The sequence below is a fragment of the Gopherus evgoodei genome, chromosome 2 (genome assembly GCF_007399415.2).
Source record: "Gopherus evgoodei ecotype Sinaloan lineage chromosome 2, rGopEvg1_v1.p, whole genome shotgun sequence".
Lineage (NCBI taxonomy): Eukaryota > Metazoa > Chordata > Testudines > Testudinidae > Gopherus > Gopherus evgoodei.
The window spans coordinates 132,530,186-132,550,806 of NC_044323.1; the positions used below are offsets into that span (position 1 = coordinate 132,530,186).

Genomic DNA, 20,621 nt, shown 5'->3' on the forward strand with positions numbered 1-20,621 from the left:
CCGCCGATCTGGCTGGTTGCATAGACATACCCTAAAATTAGACATTTTAAAATCAGCAGGACGAGATGATTTGCAAATAAGAGCTTTAAAATAGGTAATCTTGTGCCAACATTTAAAAAAGGGTAAATGGGATGACCTGGGTAATTATAAGTCAGGAGTCAGATTCAGCCCTTGATCCTTTAAGGGCAGATAAATTGAGGACCATTCCAGCCCTGCATTTCTATGATTCTATGATTGTTCCACCTTTATAACAACAGTACAAGCACCACCATAAGCTTCTTTGCTGGAGAGTCTGATGGTATCTGAAGCAACAAAGATTTCAGCCAACTTTCATTTTATATTAAGAGAACGGAAAAAGCAATACAAACAAAACTGAGTTTTGCTTTTGCTTCCTAAAAGCCTTTTAACTTCCCAGTGACCTTATATAACCTAAACTGCAAGTACAAACGTTGGATTTACTTGAACCCTTATATAATCTGAACTCTTAGCTTGAATATTGAGGTGGCTTGCCTCAGGGAACTAGAATGTTTAATATTAAATACATTAAAAAAATTCAGATATATTTGCCATGAAAGCCAGTTCTCTGTTGAAGACTTTCTTTTTTGAAGTCTACAGAAAAACCTGTCAAATGTTTAACTTTTTCTACTCTCCCATGCACCAGAGGGAGAAAAAGATATACAGGTCACAGGAACTGAAACATCTTTGTAATTGGAGATGTTTTAGCTTTTGAAGTATTAGTGTAATTCTTTACATTCTCTCTTTGTTATCAGAATTTGATGCATAAATTATAACTAACCCAAGAACCAAGGCCACCGTATAAGCCCTGATTCCCCAATCATCTATATTCTCCTTACAATCTAGAGCTCACTACAAAAGCAAAACTTCCATGGACATCACTAGAAATTTGATCATATAATGATGGGTTAGAGGTAGGAAAAGAATGATTATATCATCCAGTCAGACTCAGTGCTGATGTAAAATTATTCTCTAGTAGTGTATATTTGCTAGCATATTTCCCACTGAAATATATATAGGAGTTGAGCTGGGCAAACTCACATCAGCTGGAAGGGGCTGCACAGACACATAGTCATTACATGTTTACTTTAAAGGAAGGAGGTCCTTCCAACTTAGGATCAGCATTAGCATCTCTGGTTGTAGGTAATTTTTACTGTTGAGTTTTTTTGTATTAACATATTTCAAAGAATATTATTCTATTAACCACAACTTCAGTAAGGAGTATATTCTTTTATTCATGATTCCATTACTCCTGTGACAACATTAGCAGTGTATTGATATTACCTGGTACTAGTTTTCCTCTATAAGAAAAAATATAGATCATCCACCCAGACAAGGAGCCTGGAGAGTGAAACTGAATATTCATGGCAAGACTACTGACTTTAAAAACTGACTGAGGAGCTGATCTCATCTCAGAAGGGACTCAGAATCATGTTCAAACCGTCTCAGAGCTGAAGTCACCCAATACAGCTTCGGCCAGCCCTGGAGGTATTCTGAACTATATGGGCAAGTTCATCACAGAAACAACTTACAAAGACAAAAGCTATGCATTTAGAGTGTATGTGATCAAAATATAAGCAGGAGAATGGTCCCGCTATTGTGGGGAACTTTACTGGCTTCTGCACTACCCCGGTGAAGTGGGCTAGCGAAAGGATCTGAGTCCTCGCTCCCACTTCCTTTACCCAGAGGCCTCCCTGCCCTTGAGGACTCCCCTTCCACTCTCCTGTCTGGCAGAGTCCTCGTAACCCCAACAAGGCTGGGCCCAGGATTCCTGGGGGCTCAACTCCCAACCGTGCTGTGGTCACCCAGGTCAGGGGCTAGGGTGTCCCCACTCCAGGGTACTCTCTTTGCACTGCGCACCCCACTGATCACATCATACAATGTAAAGCAAATACAAGTTATTTAATTAACAATTAATTTTAAAAAAGAATAAGGAAAAATGGAAAAGGTTAAAGGAAAATACATCACGCTGCTCTGTGGCAGGGAACATCACAGTGTCTCTGGGATGTCAGGGCAGTTCACAGTCTGTTTCTTGTAGGTCCCAGGCCTCCTTCTCAGGCCCTGGCTGTGCTGCAGCAATGCTGCGGGTTGGACACTTGCTCTGGCAGTGGCCACACACTCTCAGGCTCTGGGTGGCAGGACTCTTCTCCCCAGTGTCACCCCCACCCTGTCAGGGTTATGATCCCCCTCCAAGTCTGGCCTGCAGGGCCTCTTGGCTGAGGCATCTCCCTGTGCTGGGCCTGCTGCCCAGGGTCCCCCTCGCTCTCCCCAGCTGCTCACTGCACCCAGCTCCGGACTGCTCCAGCCCCAGCTCCAGCTCCACGCTGCCTCAGCGCCCTGGGCTGCTCTGCCTTCAGCACCCTGGGCTGCTTTTCTGGCCTCTCTGGCTCCAGTTGTTACAGCTCCGCTCCCAGGGCAGGTCTGTGCTGCAGGCTGCTTCTGTGACTCTGCTCTCAGCTCTCACCTGCTTCCTAGGCTGTTTGTCTGGCCCCTCTGGCTCTGGTTGCTGCAGCTCTCCTCCCAGGGCAGGTCTGTTCTCTCTGGGCAGTGCTCTGGCTTTTTGGGCTGCAGTTCTGCTCCTAGCAGCTTAGCTTGGGCTCCTGCTCTCTCCTTAGCTCAGCCCCACTCCATCTGACTCAGACAATTCCAGCTCACATGGAGGACGGGACCCGCCCCCCCCACTCGGCCTCCTGACTCCTTGATTAGCCTGCCCGCCCTGTCAATCAGGCTGATCTGCAGCATTGGCCTCCCCATATTGTTCCTGGAGACTGTTAGTCTCAGGCTCCTGATTTCCCATCGACCCCTCCCTTTTTAGTGCTGGGAGCTAGCAACCAAACACCCCACTGAATGTTAGTATGGGGGCAACAGTTCCCTTACAAAAGGATCAAAGATCAACAGCCTTCTCAGCCACGGTGTGGCAGCCATGATGGGCCTAGGGACGAAGGTGGAAGAACCTGATGGAGGATTTGACAATATTGATCTTTTGAAGGGAGATCTAGTACAAATCAATTTGAGACACAATGCTGAACCATACAGTGTACAAACACCACCCTTACAAGAGAGATCTCGGGAAAGACTAACAGCAGATTTATGTGAATTCAGAGGGCATCATTACCTGGTCTTGGTGGACTGTTTTTCCTGGTAGTTAGAAAGGATATGCTTGAAAGATATATGTGTCAGTGTTATCGAGAAACTGAAGTGCACTTTTTCCCATTTCGGTATTCCAGAACAACTAGTGATGGACAATGGATCATAATTCACTGCAGCAGAATAAAGTCATTCCAAATGAAATAAGATTTTGATCACATTATTAGCAACCAGCATTACTGACAAGGAAATGGAGAAGCTGAGAAAGCTGTACAGACAACCAAGAAAATCCTACAGCATGAAGATCGATTCCTTGCTGTTCTGAGTTACAGATAGATAAACACCAATGGTGGCTACTGGATATAGTCCAGCACAACTCCTGATGAGAAGACAAGTGAGAACTACTGTTCCAACTCTGGAAAATAAGCTATCTCCAAAGTGGCCAGACATGAAGACAGTAGCCAAATCGGATAAAAAGACTAAAAGAGTTTATGAACACTTTTACAACACACATCCTGAATTAGAGAACTGCCGGTTCTAGAATCTGGTGACGGTGTTCATGTCAAATTAGATGGAGAAAAAGGATGGACCACTCCAGTTGTTGTGATGAAAAAGAATTCAGTGCCCAGATCATATGTGATTGAGACCGGTGGTGGAGAGAGCTCAACAGAAATCATCAACATTTCGTTTGTTCCTCAGAAGAACAATCAATGGAGCAAACTCTACAGATGGCAGATGCAGAAGAAGACTCAAGGATTCCAAAATGACCACAGCCAGTCATTGCAACTAATGTACAGCCAGATGACCAGTTTGCTACACATTCGGATCATGTATTAGAAAACCAGTATGAGTCAGAGACACATAGCAGACTGATCCATTCTGAACTTCAAAGACAGCATGCTAGTGTAAATATTGTAAATGGTGGGAATATAGAACATAAAAGGAGAAATATAATGTAATACTACTCTGTATTATACTGTTCAGCCACTTGGTGGCACTGTGTGTAAAATACGTTATTTAAATAACCTTAGCCATACCTGGCAGTGTATTAATGGATCTTATGATGAACACATCTGGTGAATATAAGCAAGCTCTGTGACCAGTCCATATCTCTGTGACCAGTCCATACAGAGGAACATGACAAATAATATATATCAGTTTTATTGCCCATGTCTGTCCATACAGGTCTTCCAAACTCTGCTAGAACCTGAGTAATAGCAACCATTTTAAGTATGGTTATAATCAGAAAAGCAACTGTGGAAAATGACAATAACCTTTTTATTCAGCATATATACTCCTTGGTTCAGTCGATGGGGTAATACGGGGCATATGTCAGGGCTGGATTCGGCATCCTGTTTCTTTTTAGTTTCAACCTGCTTCGTTTCTGACAATAATGTTTTACCACTCTTCATTCTTGTTAGGACTGCAGAATCAGCATTCTATTCTGCTTTACATATCACTGAAGGAATTACTTATATTCCAGTTGCAGGGTTGATCAGCTGCACCTCTGCAACTCCATTGGCTATAGAGATATACACATGTAACGGAAAATAATTTATGCACAGGTATCTTCATTAGGAAAAAAAAGTATGTTCTTAATTCATGTCAGGTCATACATGGGAATGAACAGGAGATATCATGTTAGCTAACATGAGTTATGAAGACACTTTTCTTCCTAGTGAGGACAAAGGGCAGTTGCACAGATGTAACTGAGGGCATAATAAATCTAGCAGAATCTTTATTACTGGTGGTGATGGCCCAAGAAAGAAATAATTCAGGTTGACCCTCAGATTCCAGATCACATTTATAGGACTGCCCAGTAAGAAAACAAAATCTTTTTACTTGTAAACTGAGAACATTTGATCTGGAGCCATTGACAAACATGGAGACCTACAATTCATTTCTATAGAATGAGAGGCAAGGTGGGTAAGGTAATATTTTTTTATTGGATCAGCTCCTGTTTGTGAGAGACAAGCTTGCAGACTCATACAGAACTGTTCTTTGTATTTCAGTGTAGAGTGACATTTTAAATAGCTCTAGGCAGAATGATTTGGTATCCAAAATAACCAGGTTGGGGCTTGTCTACATGGGAAAGTTATAGTAGTACAAAGTTAGGTGTAAATTTAAACTTCTGTAGTTATACCAGTAACAACCTCCCTGTACATGCTCCTGCTCAAGTGTTTGTTTGTTTGTTTAGCTTCTGTTCCTTGGGAAAGGGTTTAAGCTGAACTAAAATGAGATGACTCTTACACCAGAATAAGAGTGTCCACATGGAGGTCGTGGGATACTGCTATAACTATATTGGTATAAGGTCCTCATGAGGACATGGGCTTAGTGACAGTTGTTACCCTTAAAAATTTGCCAGTTACTTACGATAATAATTTTGATTGCTAAATAACTTTACTTCATACTTCACAGTATTCAATGTATTCCCTATATTAAATATGCATAAAACTAAGAGAAATACTACAGATACAGTGATTTGCATTCTGAAGGAAGAATATTTATTTAGCTTTAAACTAAACTACTGTATTTTGCATAAAAAATAAGGTTTGACCTTTCACTGAACCACATTTTATCAAGCTTTTGAATCGGTCAAACTCATGAATAACACCATTACTATTATACTCCATGTGATCAGTGGCTACCAATATTGTCTTTTTTGCAAAATTAGTGATGGAAAAGCTGGAGAAAAGAAAAGTAGTTTTCATTCTTGAATGTTATTCTAGGGCCAGATCCACCACAGGAAAATGATTCAGAAATACAAATATCCCTAAGTACCTAGTTTATATTACGTGGGACTGTTTAGGCACTTTTAAGGATGCCCATAGTACAAATCAGTGTAATCTACAGCACAAGACAAGGAAAAGTTTAAAAGGGATGTCACAGCATGTCCCCAAAAGTGAATAGCATATTCACTGGGCAGCATCTGCTGAAATCCTGACTGTATTCTAAAGCAGAACCCCAGAGGGAAAACAGCAGTGCAAACACTCCACCAAGTGTGAATATGCCCTTAGAGGCAGCAACCCAGCTGGAACAGAAGGTGTAACTTGCACTTCCATGCAGCAGTGGGGGTGAAACAAGATCTGCAGGACATCTGAATGTGTATTTTTTGTTAAGATCTGAAATCTAATTTGGGGTATTGGGTTTTGTCTCCTTCCTTTAGTATTTCATATAAAGATAGTTCGTCAGGTTGATATACTGAATTCACTATTAATTACTCTCATCGGTATAAGCTGTTAGAGAAGTAAATCATATTTCTCAAACAAATGTGGACAAAAGAGTAAAACTGCTGCCAGAAAAGGAGAATTGGTCTGTGAAAATCAGAGTCAAAGATAAAATCTTAGTTTTTTTAAAATTGCCTTTATCAGACCACCCCCACTGCAATCAGTTTGGCTGATTACAAACATAACTTTAAAATCGGTTACTATGGAAAACACATGCTGTGATCTTAGAGAAATGAGAACATATCTCTGTCTGAAACTGCTGTTGAGGTTTATTGTATTTATTTCTGTTTGAAATGTAGATCACAGCTGTAGGCACTTCAAGCTTGGACCAAATAACACGGAAGAGTCATTTATGTTGGATTACAACAAACTAGTGAGTTAGTTTCTAGGAGATTAAACACCACAGCAAGTGGTTATTAATGCTGGAAGAACAGTTTTACATGGTCCCCTCTATAGTAAATAACGATCAGCAATATCCAAGACTCAGCTATTCATGTTCCACCCATTAAAAGAAAGTTGTGAGAAATAGGTCCAGACTGACGTATCTCTTTAAGTCATGTTAAATTAAACTCATAATGCTTTTGTGAAAATGACGTTAGTAGATTTAATTATTGTTAAGTAAACATTGTATATTTAGTCATGACTGTCACAAACTGTTAGAATTATGCTCAGACTGAATGCCCAACAGACTGCCAATGGGTTATAAACAGGGCTTGCAGTGAGGATGATTTGCAGAATCTGCCAAATCCTGCAGGGAAGCAAGGACATCTCCATTACAATGTATTATTTCCTATAGGTCCTTCACTTGAGGACCTGAAATAAAGTTGTGCACTTTTCAGCTGTTTGTGCTGTATGTGGGAAGTTGAATTTTTCTTTCATTCTCACAGATGAAAGAGGACACTCAATATCTTTGTTGTTTTTAATATATGGCAGCAGTGAAAGATGTTGGATTGAAAGCACTAGATAGTGAAGTCCCCTCTCTTCATCCACAGAATAAGTATATCACAGGAACATTTCTCACACGTGCTGGTGGAATCAAAATTTTGGATAAGAAGTTAATTCAGTTTCCAGACCCATCCAAACCTGGGGCCTTCTGCTGAAGGGTCTGTACCTTCTAGAACACACTCCATTACAGAATATGGAGCTGAATGCATTCTTCCTGAGTCCCAACATTCCTTTGCTGCCTAGCAAATAGCTGTGAAACCCAGTGACATAGGGAATGTCTATATTCTACTCTAGTGGCAAAGCACACAGAAGATAATAGCCTCTTACTGTTCCCAGTTACTGTGTTGGCTCAAATAGCAGAGGACTGTGCTGTGGCCCTAAAGATCCCTGCTGATAACAACTGTAGGGGGTACAGATGGTTCCACATGATGGAAGTTTTCTTTCTTTCTTTTTCTCCCCAGTTTTAAAAACATACGAAATTACATCCAAAAACGCCATGAAATTAAAGACTACCATAATACTTGTGAAAAAGGGACTGAAGTAATATTGCACAGCTAGCTTTACTGGGCAGTTCCTAACTTTTGAGTGCTGGACTTCGCAATCTTAATGTTCTTTTAATTTTTTAATGTAATTTATCACTTAATCACAATAGTGCCCAAAGGCCACAATGAGATTTATGACCCCATTATGGCAGGCATCGCACAAATGCATATACAAAGACACAAGCCATGACTTGAAGAGCTTGCACAATGTGATAAAAGAAGAGATGCAACAATGAGTGTAACAAACAGTAGGAGGGGAAGTTGAAGAGCAGACAAGTATGATGGAGAGAATAATTTAATGTGGTTATACTGACTTCAGCTATGTACAAAATTTGATGGTTCTTGTTTTGTTTTTCAATTACCCTTTTAAAATTCCCTTTCACACCACAGCACTATGCTCCCTTAACATCCAAATCCACTGCAAAAAGGGATACTGGGCTTACTGCCTTAGCTCTTATCACAGCTTCCTCCACCAGCCGGGTCTTCTTTGCCCTTGTTCCCTTGTTCTTCCAACACATGGTGCTGGAAGTTCTTCGTTGGCTGCTGCCTGGAGTACGGACAGCAGGACAAAACAGCAGCCCGTCCACAATTCATAGTGGGAATGAGGCTGACTTCTCTCGAGTCCTGGAGCTGAGATGGCCTCATTGCTCAAAAATGCTTAATTCTTAAGTCTCTTTTAGTACCCTTCACTAGTCTGTATGGCAAGGGAGAAAGGTTGCATGGATCCTTATGCCCCATGGACAAGGATTCTCCCCTGTTCAGGTCCAGAGGGTTGGAGGTGGCTAGGTCCCTCTTCACACCTGGCAGTCATTGTTTCCCCCACTTAAATTATAACAATCAGGCATTAAAGTTAATTGCCAATGCTGTTAATCTTTTTGCTGAGAATCTTCATACCAGAAAAATCTAACACCTGTGATTATCTTATATGGCAGGATGGACATTTGACATCATGAAAGTTAATTCCTAGATAAGGATAAAATTTTCAAAAGCACCTACGTAACTTAGTTGCCTAAAATTCATTTTTAAAAGAGACTTGCATACTTATGAGTGTTTATCCCATTGACAGTCAATTGGAAATTTCAAAATTTTACCCTTACTCTTTTAAAAAGAATTTTCAAACATAGTTTGATCACATCCTTGTTGGCTGTCTAAACCAAGATATAAAATGTTTTTCACCTCATGCTAGTTTAGACATTGTTAAATTGCTTCAGGAAAAACATTGCAAATACAAGCATGCACAGGGCTTCAAACTTCTTTAAAAGCCCTAGAAAGAGCAGATACATAACTATCACCACAAAAAACCAGAAAACAAAACAGATAAATCTTCCTACTGCAATCCACTTACAGACAGGCATCACCTTCCTCTTTCAGCAAAGGGGAAAGGCAAATATTTTCTATTGATGTCAATAGAAGTTGTACACGTGGATCAAAATCTAAATTGTTAGGTTTTATTTGTAATATGAAATGCAGGAGCAAACAGCCCTCTTGCTTAATTACAGTACAAAGTGTCACTTAACATGTCAAGAAACATGCTAGAGTACATAAAATTCCTGTTTTGGGGGAGGAGTGGACAGCTCTACTGATTTCAGAGTCATGTGTGCATGTCTCTGGTCTGGTTTTACCCTAAAACTTCAGTCCAGACAGATGTCACAATCTGCACTAACTTAAGGCAGATGTTTTTCTTCTCTATTACCTAGCATTCTGAAATAGCATGTAATTTCAATCAGACGTTGCACTCTGAAATGTTTTACAACAGAGATTTTTTTGTCTGTATTAATCAAAATCATTGTGACGCTGCCTTCCAGACCATTTCATACATTAGTTAGCATTACACTTAAATAATTCAGTATTTTCTAAGCTGGTGTATTGCAATGCAGGTCAGAAGCATGAATATAACTTAGTTCATTTTTAGAGAAATATTATATTGATGCTTTCTTTTTAATTTGATTTGGAGTGGGGATAGATGTATGTGTATTGAAAATTTCTGAGATAATGAAACTCAAAAAACCCAGCACAGAAACACAGATTAAGTGACAATGAAGAACTAAAAATGTACTACAGATAGAAGCAAGTGAAGTTTTTTTTTGCTGTGTTTATACTTTCCAACACTGCAGTGGGATTGCTCGTAGAAGAATAACATGTCAATTTACCTACATATGTTTTCTTCAGATATTAGGAAACTAATACTGCCAAATTAAAGAGCTGGTAAATCCTATCAGACTCTAATGAAATATTTTATCAGACTTTGCATGCCTGATAAAGTATTTCCTTTCCATGGTACAATATGGTAAGGATTCAATACTTCCTTTATTTGGTTGCCCAGGATGAGCATGATGATGGGTTATGGTCCGACTCTCCATTGCCTTGAATATAGCATTTACAATTATGCAAAGTGAGTGCAGAATGCTGCCAAATTAAAAGGGTCACAATTCATAACCACTTTGAACAGCCATAAATGATTTCAGTGTAGAAAAAAGTTAAAAACCCCATTTATCTTAGCCTGATGAGATTTACTAGCTGCAGCCCATTTCATTCTCCAGGCCCACCCACTATCGACTCCTGACATAGCTTTGACCTGCCCTGAAAAAGCCTTACACCAGCAATCCCTGCAAGAGGTGCACAAAAGTAGCAGATCTGGCTCTGCACCTGATGGTAAAGTCTTTTGTGCCAATGGCATTCACAGGAGAGGTTTATGCCAGCCTTCCAGTCCCTTTGCACCAGCATAGCCAGCACAAAGTGGACATAGGGCAATGATGAATTGGGCTCACACGCGCACACACACACACACACATCTACAAGACACTCCACCTTACATACTTTTCCCTTTGGGGAGAAGATGAAAGAACAAACAACATATGACAGATGTTAGTCCCATTGCTTAATACACTCCTGGAAGGCGCTCAGATATTACGGTCATGAGTGTGGTATAATATAGAATAAACTAGAAATCCCCAAGGACCATTGTAGTTTTCCTAGATATCATTCTACAAGCCATCTGGACAGCCACAGTAAAAATGGATTCTCACACTCTACAAATACATAATTTAGATGAAAGATTCTGATGCAGAATAAAAATCTACAGCAACACTTCAAGTGTCAGACTGAGCTGTATGCTTCTAGAGTATTCACATGCATGTTCATAAAAGATAACATTCCTATAAAGGAAAATAAAAATTATGCCTCTTCCCTGATGTTGCTAGAACTAACCAAGCCCATAGGAAAATGCTCAAAGCCAAATCTTGACTAACCACTGAACGAACAGGCAATGTATCAGCCCCAGCATTAAGGAGGATGGCATAGCCCAATGCACAAGTAAAGATCCATTCACACAGTGTAGTTAGGAGCCATGGAGCTGCTCAGAAGGAGGGAGAAGAGGCAGAAAGCTCATGCAAATTATCTGGAGGTGAATTAATGGGAGTTTTCACTGCTTATGGGCTGTAAAATCCAGCCCTTGGGATACACTTTACTACTGTATGCTTCAGGGGATTAATTAATACATGGCATGTCTATTTGACTATTGTAGCACAATATTCTTAAGCATATTTGCATTCCACTTTTAATATTTTTAAAAGTGTACTTTTCAAGTCAAATAGCTGGCAAGGGCAATTTAAGACATCGAAAACCAAATTCCAGCTGCAAAGATTAACTAATTACTGATTTACTGACTTCTGTGGACAGTGGGGGTTACAACCAAGTCCATTAACTTCACTGAGGGCATAATTCTACAAGCTCTCAGCATGAGAAAAACACTTTGTCGTCAACAGACGTTTTGTGTGCAAAGTTTCAGAGCAAATCACACCATCAGTTCTAATGGGATTATTTCTCAAACACCCAGAAAGAAGCCTTTTAACCGAAGGAAAAGTATTCTATACATAATGATATCCATATTCACATATATATCAACTCATGCGTATTTAACAAAAACAATTATTCTAGGCTGTATGAAAATGTGTGCCACAGATAGGCCTAGAGGATTTACAGTTCCTAGTAGAAAGCAAACGACATAAAACTATATAAAGGAAAGACATCATCTGTTCTGAATATCATGTAGCATGGAGGATATGAGCACACAGCACCACAAATCACATTTTTTGCTTCTTCCATATCAGTTATGATAAGATTTAACATAATGAATGTCACAGATCATTGCTGGCGAAAGCAAAAGCAATTTTAATAGTGTACAAAAATATAACTAAATAGAAATCAGTGCTCCATCTAGTGCCAAAGATGATGTCCATAAAGAGAAAAACCCTCTCCCTGTCAAAATGTGGTATACTGTATTTTATACCCACAATTTAAAACCACAAATGTACGTAAACAGTAACCTTAATGAAGCCCAAAGAAAACCAAGGATCTTTTTACATGGTTTTAAACAATACAATGTAAGCAACATGGCACAGGGCAGGCAGTTACTGTGTAATAAAGTGAATACAGATATGTAGAGCACTCTAATGCCATTACTTGAGGCATATGTACTCAACAGCAATTGTACTTTCTGTAATATACAGTTGAGATTATGTTGCACCCTGAAGTTGGGTTTTTTTAAATAAATATTTTTGTTCTAAAAATGAATCCAAAGAATATACACATCTGAACATGTATTTAAAATCTTATTGAAAGCACCCTTGATCCAGGGGGGAAAAAGGGCTCTTGAATTATCTGGAGAGGAATAAAATTATGGAGATTAGGAAAAAAATTGTAAACTTTCAAATACACATCACTGGATGATTAAGAGAAGAGTTGCTTGTCCTAAGAAAGGGTGCACTAAAATTAATTTGTCTTTCATTGTTAAGTTGCAGTTACAGTTAAAAACCTTAGCACTTTTACTGTCTTCAAATAAATCAATCCAGATTTTCACAGGTGCAAGGTTTAATCCAGGGGTCGGCAACCTCTGGCACACGGCTCACCAGAGTAAGCACCCTGGTGGGCCGGGCCAGTTTGTTTACCTGCCGCATCGGCAGGTTTGGCCAATCGCAGCTTCCACTGGCCACAGTTTGCCATCCAGGCCAATGGGGATGGCGGGAAGTGGCACAGGCCAAGGGATGTGCTGGCCGGGGCTTCCCGCTGCCCCCATTGGCCTGGGACGGCAAACCACGGCCAGTGGGAGCCGCGATCGGCCAAACCTGCTGACGTGGCAGGTAAACAAACTGGCCTGGCCTGCCAGCCAGAGGTTGACGACCCCTGGTCTAACCCTACAAAATCAGCATACCATATCAAAAGTAAATGATAGAGAAGGAAATTCTATTTTAATTTTGGATGAGAGATATCTGCCCTTGGCATTATCTTGCTCACTCTCTTTCTCATACTCAAGGTTTCAAAGATGTCTAAGGGAAGAACCTCTCACTCACCTCTGGCTCAGGGAAATCTGGATCTGAAGCTAAGAGTTTCCATTCTTCAAGGGAGGAGCTAGAACGTGCGCAAAGAAATTAAGATCTGCAAAGTTTTGGAACCTTTCCTTTCTGTGTTTGGAGGAGAGTGGAGAGCCCTGTTAAAAAACTAGCTCTTTTCTGATAATCCATTTTGGTTCTTAGCCCCTTAAAGGGTCCTCATCAACTAATGCATAATTAGAATGGACATAAGGGGAAACATCTGTGACAGCCCAGATCTTCAACTTGATAAGAGTCAGAAAAGATGCCAGATTCCTTGCCTCATGACTATTAAACAGTTAAGAACTTGGGATGGAACTCTGGAGCTTTTCTACGTAGAAATGGATTGAGCTGTGTGACACTGGGAAGACTTAGGACTTCCTCCTGAAGAATTTCTGATCAGTGATGATGATCTGTTATACTGAGTCCCAAGAGCTGAAGGGTATTGCCTTGCTCTACCATAGGTATTTCAGGAGGAGCCTTGAGAAGATGGCAGGGAAATGTTGAAGCCTCAACAACCCATTTAGACTTTGAACTCTTCTTCCCCTGGCAGAATCAGGATGTGTATGCTTCAGAGCAGTTGTGGAAAGCTCCCTGATGCAACTTTTGAGTCCTCCCAGATAGAACCATAACTTGGCCTTCCAGTTACTCCATTAGTCTCGTCCACCATGATTGATGAGAGACAAAGAGAGAGAGATGGGAAGGTGGCCCTGCTCAGGGAATAAAGCTCCAGAAATGTTAAATGAGGATCTAAGGTTTAAAAAGATTGCAATGGAAACAAGGAGCCATTGTTTGGATTGCAATAAATAAAGGCAGAAACGCTGAATTGCCATTCTGTTAGCAATGATGGAAGGAAGTCGCCAAGCCCCATAGACAAATCTGAGCTGCCTCTGATAGTTGCAGGAAGAAAAGTGCCACTCACATGGCTTAGACTGGGAGAGGTCAGGATCCAGAATTTACTGAATTTTAAGTGGATGCTGTAAATTAACATCCCTGGGTATAACTCATTAGCAACCAAGCTGGAGTCTTACAATATGTAGTATATCAAAGTCGCACAAATTAATTGATCATTCTGATGTTATGATACATCCAGACCAGTTCACATTTGCCCTCCATCTTTATAAAAGGCCATGCCAAAATCCTGTATCCAAACACTTCCCAAACTTTGGAAGGTTTGAAAGGTTTTGTGACCTAAAGCCATCTCAAACAGTAACACACATTGCATTTGACCTGATGGCTGATAGTGCACCAGTGTACATACAGAAGATTCTGCTTAATAGCAACCTGGATATTAATAACTCCCAGTTAATAGGAACATTTTGCTTAGAACCAACCCCATCCCGTTGACTTTAATGTTAACAGGATTCAGATATTGGCAATGACATGCCACTTCTTAACAACATTTTTGGACGATAGGCCCCACCTCAGGTGAGTTTGCGAGACTACAGCCAAGGAAAGAGGCATTGGGATGTGCAGAGCACCCGCCACAGGCAGGTTTGCAGACCTGCATCCAGGGAAGGCAGTGTCAGGACAAGCCTTCCCTCAGTGCAGCCCTGCAAATCTGCCTGTGGCCAGTGCTCAGTCCATCTCAGTGTTTTCTTCTGGGGCTGCAGTCTCACAAACCTATCTGCTCACAGGGACTCCACAAGCAGCAACAGGAAGGAGGACTGCTGGCCAGATGTTGGAGATGCAGAGTACCTCTCCCTGCGCTCTCTGGGCTGTGCCCTGCCAGGAGACTGATGAAGGGAAGAAAGTATTGGGATGTCCTGAGACCTGACCCTTGGGGAGTGCGTGGAGATGTACAGTGCTGTTTCATGGGCCCTGAGTGCACCTGCAGAAAGTCCTGGTATCTGGACTGCAGCCCAACCCCATGCTGCTGTCCTGCCTTCAGGCAAGTTTGCAGGGATGCAGCCAGAGAAGCCACATCCCATTGCTTCCGTCTCTGGCTACAGCCCCACAAACCTGCCTTTTGCTTATTAGCAACTTCTGGATAATGGCAACACTGGGACTGAGGGGTTGCTCATAAGCAGAGTCTACTGTTTTGTACAGTCAAAACCAGTTCTCAATGAAATTAACTTTTTAAATGTTAGAGTAAGTAACTGTGCTTGTGAATTTAAAGGGCTAAATTCTCTGCTGGATTAACTCCACTAGCTTCAGTCACGTTAAGATGACAGAAAATTTGGTCCTAATGCCTTTTCTTCCACGCTTTCATTAGGAAAAGCTCTGACACCTGCTGCTTAGGCTATAGATTGACTAATTACTCATATTTCTTCTTTTGTGTCAACCCACTATTGGGAGGATAGGAGTCTTTTGAAAATCTAACTAAACTTTACAAGTAAAGGAAAGAGAACTGGACACAAACTTTGATTCAACTGATAGCATCAATCTCCCATGAAGATTAGTGGGATTTCTCACATATGCAATAGGAGAAAGAGATCACGCAAGCAGGATACATTGTGTGGGTCTGAGTGTAGTAGTTTACTTGATTTTTTTTTTTTATAAACAGTTTGGAATGAAGAGGAAAATGTATGCGCCAGACAGATGATTTTTCTTTTCCCAGATCAAATCAAGAACATATAAAATACTGTACTAAAATAAAAGTACAGAATCAGTGTTTCCTGGCACAATCACAACAGATAGAGGTGATATCAGTTAAAAGGCTGGTAGGGGGAGGCAGAGGAGAATTGTAATTTAATAAAGGGCATACTACAGTTGCAAAATTCAACTTTACTATGCCTGGCATCAAGCTGTGCTCACTGCGTTTACTTTCTATTTTCATTATAGCAATGAAGCCTTCCGTGATGAACCAAGTTGACAAGCAGGGCATTGACTTATCAACAGTGTCACATATCAGCTTTGTGAAATTCCCTACACAAATGCAATCACCAGAAGGGCAATTTAAGTGCAATAAGGCATAAACACATCATGCTGTGGCTTTTACATACATTTTACATTCTTAATATACCCAAGTTTATTACAATTTTCTATTACTTTAGTTAGCAGACACCTGTAACAACAAAGCTGAAGAAAATATTTTAGGTTTGAAATAGCACAGGAATAGACAAAGCAAGCTGAGATGAGTACTGCAGTTCCTCTCTGCCTGTGGGTCTGTCCATTTAACTATCTATTGCATGTTTCACTTCAGTTAAAAAACCCTTAGTAATTTTCAACCATTTCTCAGCCACTATATCACAATTTAGAGGCAGATTTTACAAAGGGTCTCCAACAATGAATCTTCAATTTCTGTGGAACTGCAACTTTGTTCACACACAACCTTACTTTTTCACATACAAAGGACTATTTGCACACACAAAGTGGATACCAATGTGTGCAATTATGCACTGTGCACACAAATAATTTTAGGGCTTTAGGAGCACAATCATGTTAGCCTACAGAGTACTACAGAGTTAAATTTGGCCATTGACTTCAATGGGAATACCCAGTTGTGTCAGGACAGCAGAGTTGGGCCCTACTTTCATATTTTTTTAAAGACTATCCAAGTGCAACCAGATTCAATGGCTGGATCTCTTAAGGTGATCAATGATGCTTATCCTTCACAACTTAACATCATATTGTCATGTCAAATGAGCTAGAAATTAAAGCTTCAGGAACATTATATTTTACTCTGACACCTGGGAAAGCAGAATGCATCTCAGAAATGTCTTTTACAATTTTAAGGGACACAATTTAAGTACCTTAAAATAATCTTTAAAGCCATTTATAGCATCATTTTGCCACAAGTGTTGCTAGCAAGGTTACCAAGCAAGTCAACGTAAAAACATAGCGAACCTTCCTTTCACTTTGCACAATGTGATAAAAACATCTGACATTTTAGTAGGTTTATTTCCTAATTAAAGCTATATTAGCCCATAAAAGGGATCCCATAAAGTTCATTACAGGAGTTTCTTGGAGAAACTATCACCATTCAGAATGTTATACTTTTAGTTTTCAGAACTTTATTTTTTTAAAACACAAGTTTTTTCAAAGCCTAAGGAGAGAAATGTATGGAGATGTACACAGAAGTAGTTATTTAAATTCAAAAACTGCTTAAAATTAACAGTGGCTGGGAATCTCATTTTTAAAGGACTTTTAAAAAATGTGTGCAGATGTATATATACATTTTAGTGTGAGAATTTAATATTCTTGAAAGATGTTGAACTGACAGACCTAAAGACTGCATTTCTCTATCCACAAAACAGATGCAGCACAGGCAACAGAAGAGGAAGGCTTCCAAATAATGCCATGCCGATGTGCCATAACCTGACATGAAGGGCCTGTCTCTAAATGTCAGGGAATAGTTTGTACTCTGTGCTTTATTCAAGTCCTGGGGATTCTTTGGAAAGGTATGTATTTACACATTATAAAATATATTCACTTTATAACAGTCTTATTTAAGGAAAAATGCTACAGGGTACGTCCAGACTACCAGCCGTATCAGTGGGTAGCGATTGATTTTTCGGGGATTGATATATCATGTCTCATCTAGAGGCGATATATTGATCCCCGAACGCGCTCCACATCGACTCCAGAACTCCACTGGAGCGAGCGATGGTAGCGGAGTTGACACGGGGAGCCACGGACGTCGATCCCGTGCAGTGAGGACCCAAGGTAAATAGATCTAAGATACTTCGACTTCAGCTACGCTATTCACGTAGCTGAAGTTGCGTATCTTAGATCGATACCTCCTCCTAGTGTAGACCAGCCCACAGAGACTTTTCTCCAGAAAGGATTAATTCGGCTGAAGTTTACTTTGCCATACTGTAGCATGGACACTACAATGAATAGAAGATTGAGTAGCTGAAGCTGAGAAATTGAACCAAACATTTGGATGAATAAATACATTAGTCTGCACTGATGTTATTGAATCTTTTACCCAATGAACCTGGCATTAAAAAATCCTGTCAGAAGAAAAAAAGGAAGAAGAATGAACACGGAAGGGGGAAAGGTTGTATTTTGCACTTAAAAAAAATACCATGCTCTATATATTGGAAAACTGGACAGATAACTAGTAGAGGACGCTAAGTAGCTTAAACAGGAACAGGTATAAAGTAATAAATGGTGGAACTGCTCAAGAAGAATTATTTAAAGGGACTGCATCAACTTGAACTTTTCTTATTACACTAACCGTTCTATAAAAATCAAGTTTCTTATAGAGCACCGTATAAATAGTGCGTCCTGGACTACGTAAAAAAAATTACAGACAAGGGTTTCTTTGTTCCCCTGCTAGGATTGCCAGGCGTCCTGTTTCCTGGTTGCAAAGGGACCCTGGCAGCTCTGATCAGCACAGCTGACAGGGCTGCTAAAAGTCCAGTTGGCCACTGCAGCCAGCTCCTGGAAGTGACTGGTATGTCCCTCCAGCTCCTAGGCACAGGTGCAGTCAGGGGGGCTCTGCATGCTGCCTCTGCCCACGGCGCAGGCACCGCCAGCTTAGCACCCCCATTGGAGCCCGAGGGACACGCTGGCTGCTTCCAGGAGCCGCCTGAGAAAAGCCCGAGATAAGCGCTGCCCAGAGTCGACACCTTGAACACCCCAACTCCCTACCCCAGCCCTGAGCCCCCTCCTACACCCCAAACTGCTCATACCCAGCCCCATCCCAGAGCTTGTATCTCCAGCCAGAGCCCTCCCACACCCAGCAGCAGCTCCAGGCACCAGCGCTCCAAGCGCATGCCTGGGGCGGCAAACCGCAGGGGGCGCCCTGCCGGTCCCTGCAAGGGAGGCAGTCAGGCAGCCTTCGGCGGCTTGCCTGCAGGAGGTCCCCAGTCCCACAGATTCGGCGGCAATTCAGCAGCAGGTGTGTCGAAGCCGCGGGACCGGCAGAACTCCTGCAGGCAAGCTGCCGAATCCGCAGGACCGGGGACCTCCCACAGGCAAGCTGCGGAAGGCAGCCTGCCTGCCATGCTTGGGGTGACAAAAAAGCTAGAGCTGCGCCTTCCCACACCCTAGCCCCCTGGCCCAGCCTGGTGAAAATGAGCAAGTGAGCGAGTGTGAGGGAGAGTGAGCAACAGAGGGAGGAGGGATGGAGTGAGCAGGGGTGGGCCCTCAGAAAAGGGGCCAAGGCAAAGGTGTTCTGTTTTCTGCAATCAGAAAGTTGGCAACCCTATCCCCTGTGGATATTTCTGAATCTTTTGCAGCAGAGGATACTGAGAAAACCTGAGAGTAACACCAGCAAACATTTTTATATTATCAGAAATAGTGTCCGAGATCATTAACGCAGCATGGTACTAGCCAAAGAGAAGCAACATTTTCCCTCTGGATTGTCCTTCCCATCCTTAATGGTGTACTGGGAACCTGATTTCCTCCCTTTTGGTCCATTCCTGTTTCTGAGGCCCTGCCACAATCCTGTCAGAGAAGACAGGATTTCTTTCAGAGATAACGAATGCCCCTGCTTAGGAGGTAAATTGTGTCCATGGAGTATCTGCACCCTCAGAGACTGACTTGAATTTCCCAGTAGCCCATAATGTGAGGCATAACCCGTATCTGGACAGACTAAATTTATTATGCCCTTGTCTAAACTAGGAAATTGTTCCAGTTCAACAATCAGTCTAGCTGAACTGGTGCTGACCACAGTTTATCTGCAAGCATACACAAGGACAAACTGGGCTCAACTCTTAAGCACAGCAGCGGTTAACCACAAGTGGATGAATATGTCTACACTTAAACTGAGGTCAGCATAAGTCCAGTTAAACCAATTGCTGACAACTAACTGCTAAAATGGCACTTACTTCCTTGTGTAGGCAATGCTTGTGTCTGCAGCACTCTCAAACCCTGCCAAACCTGAAAACAGCAATCTAACCTAACATAATGCAAAGCACTACTTGATCATTTGGGCTACCTTTGGGAAGGCAATCAGCAAAATGTATATCTTAATTGTTCGTTCCCCTTTCAATTTTTTCTCTTTTTTTTTTTTACACAAATTGAGATGGTTTTGTCCCCACTTATGTGTCCGTTACAGCTATTCCCCTATTCCATTTTGTTTCCCCAGACTCCATTTTGTTTTCTGTTCTCCTGTGGCCGCCCTTCCCTGGCTGTTAAGTTGTTTACCAGGGCCACTGCCCTTCTCAAAGGGAGGGCCCCTTAAGTTGTTTAACAAGAGCCATTGCCCTTCTCAAAGGGATGGCCACTTGTGCTGCATGCTAAATGGGACCACTGCCCTTTTCAAAGGGTTAGTCCTGTTATCACCTCGTTGAACCTGGGCTTGGTGTAGGGTAGGCAATGTCCAGAGCTGCAAGGCCTATTGTGGTTTTAAGATCCTGGGCATGAGTCATAGTCTCATGTGCTCTTGAGTCACCTATTGCACAGGACTATGTCCAGGCATGTCTCTGGGCTTACCTTCTGTTTTTCCCCTGTGCCCCCTCCCCTGTGACAGAGGGAACCTATCAGGATTACTGGTGGGAAACTGCCCAAGTTTGCCTTTAAAACCAGACATTTTTGAAACACAC

At 41.5% G+C, this 20,621-nt stretch overlaps 1 protein-coding gene across 1 annotated transcript in view; it reads right to left on the minus strand.

The window, feature by feature from the left end:
• Nucleotides 1–20,621, minus strand: part of CTNND2 (catenin delta 2) — a 1,223,799-nt gene that overhangs the window by 359,629 nt on the left and 843,549 nt on the right.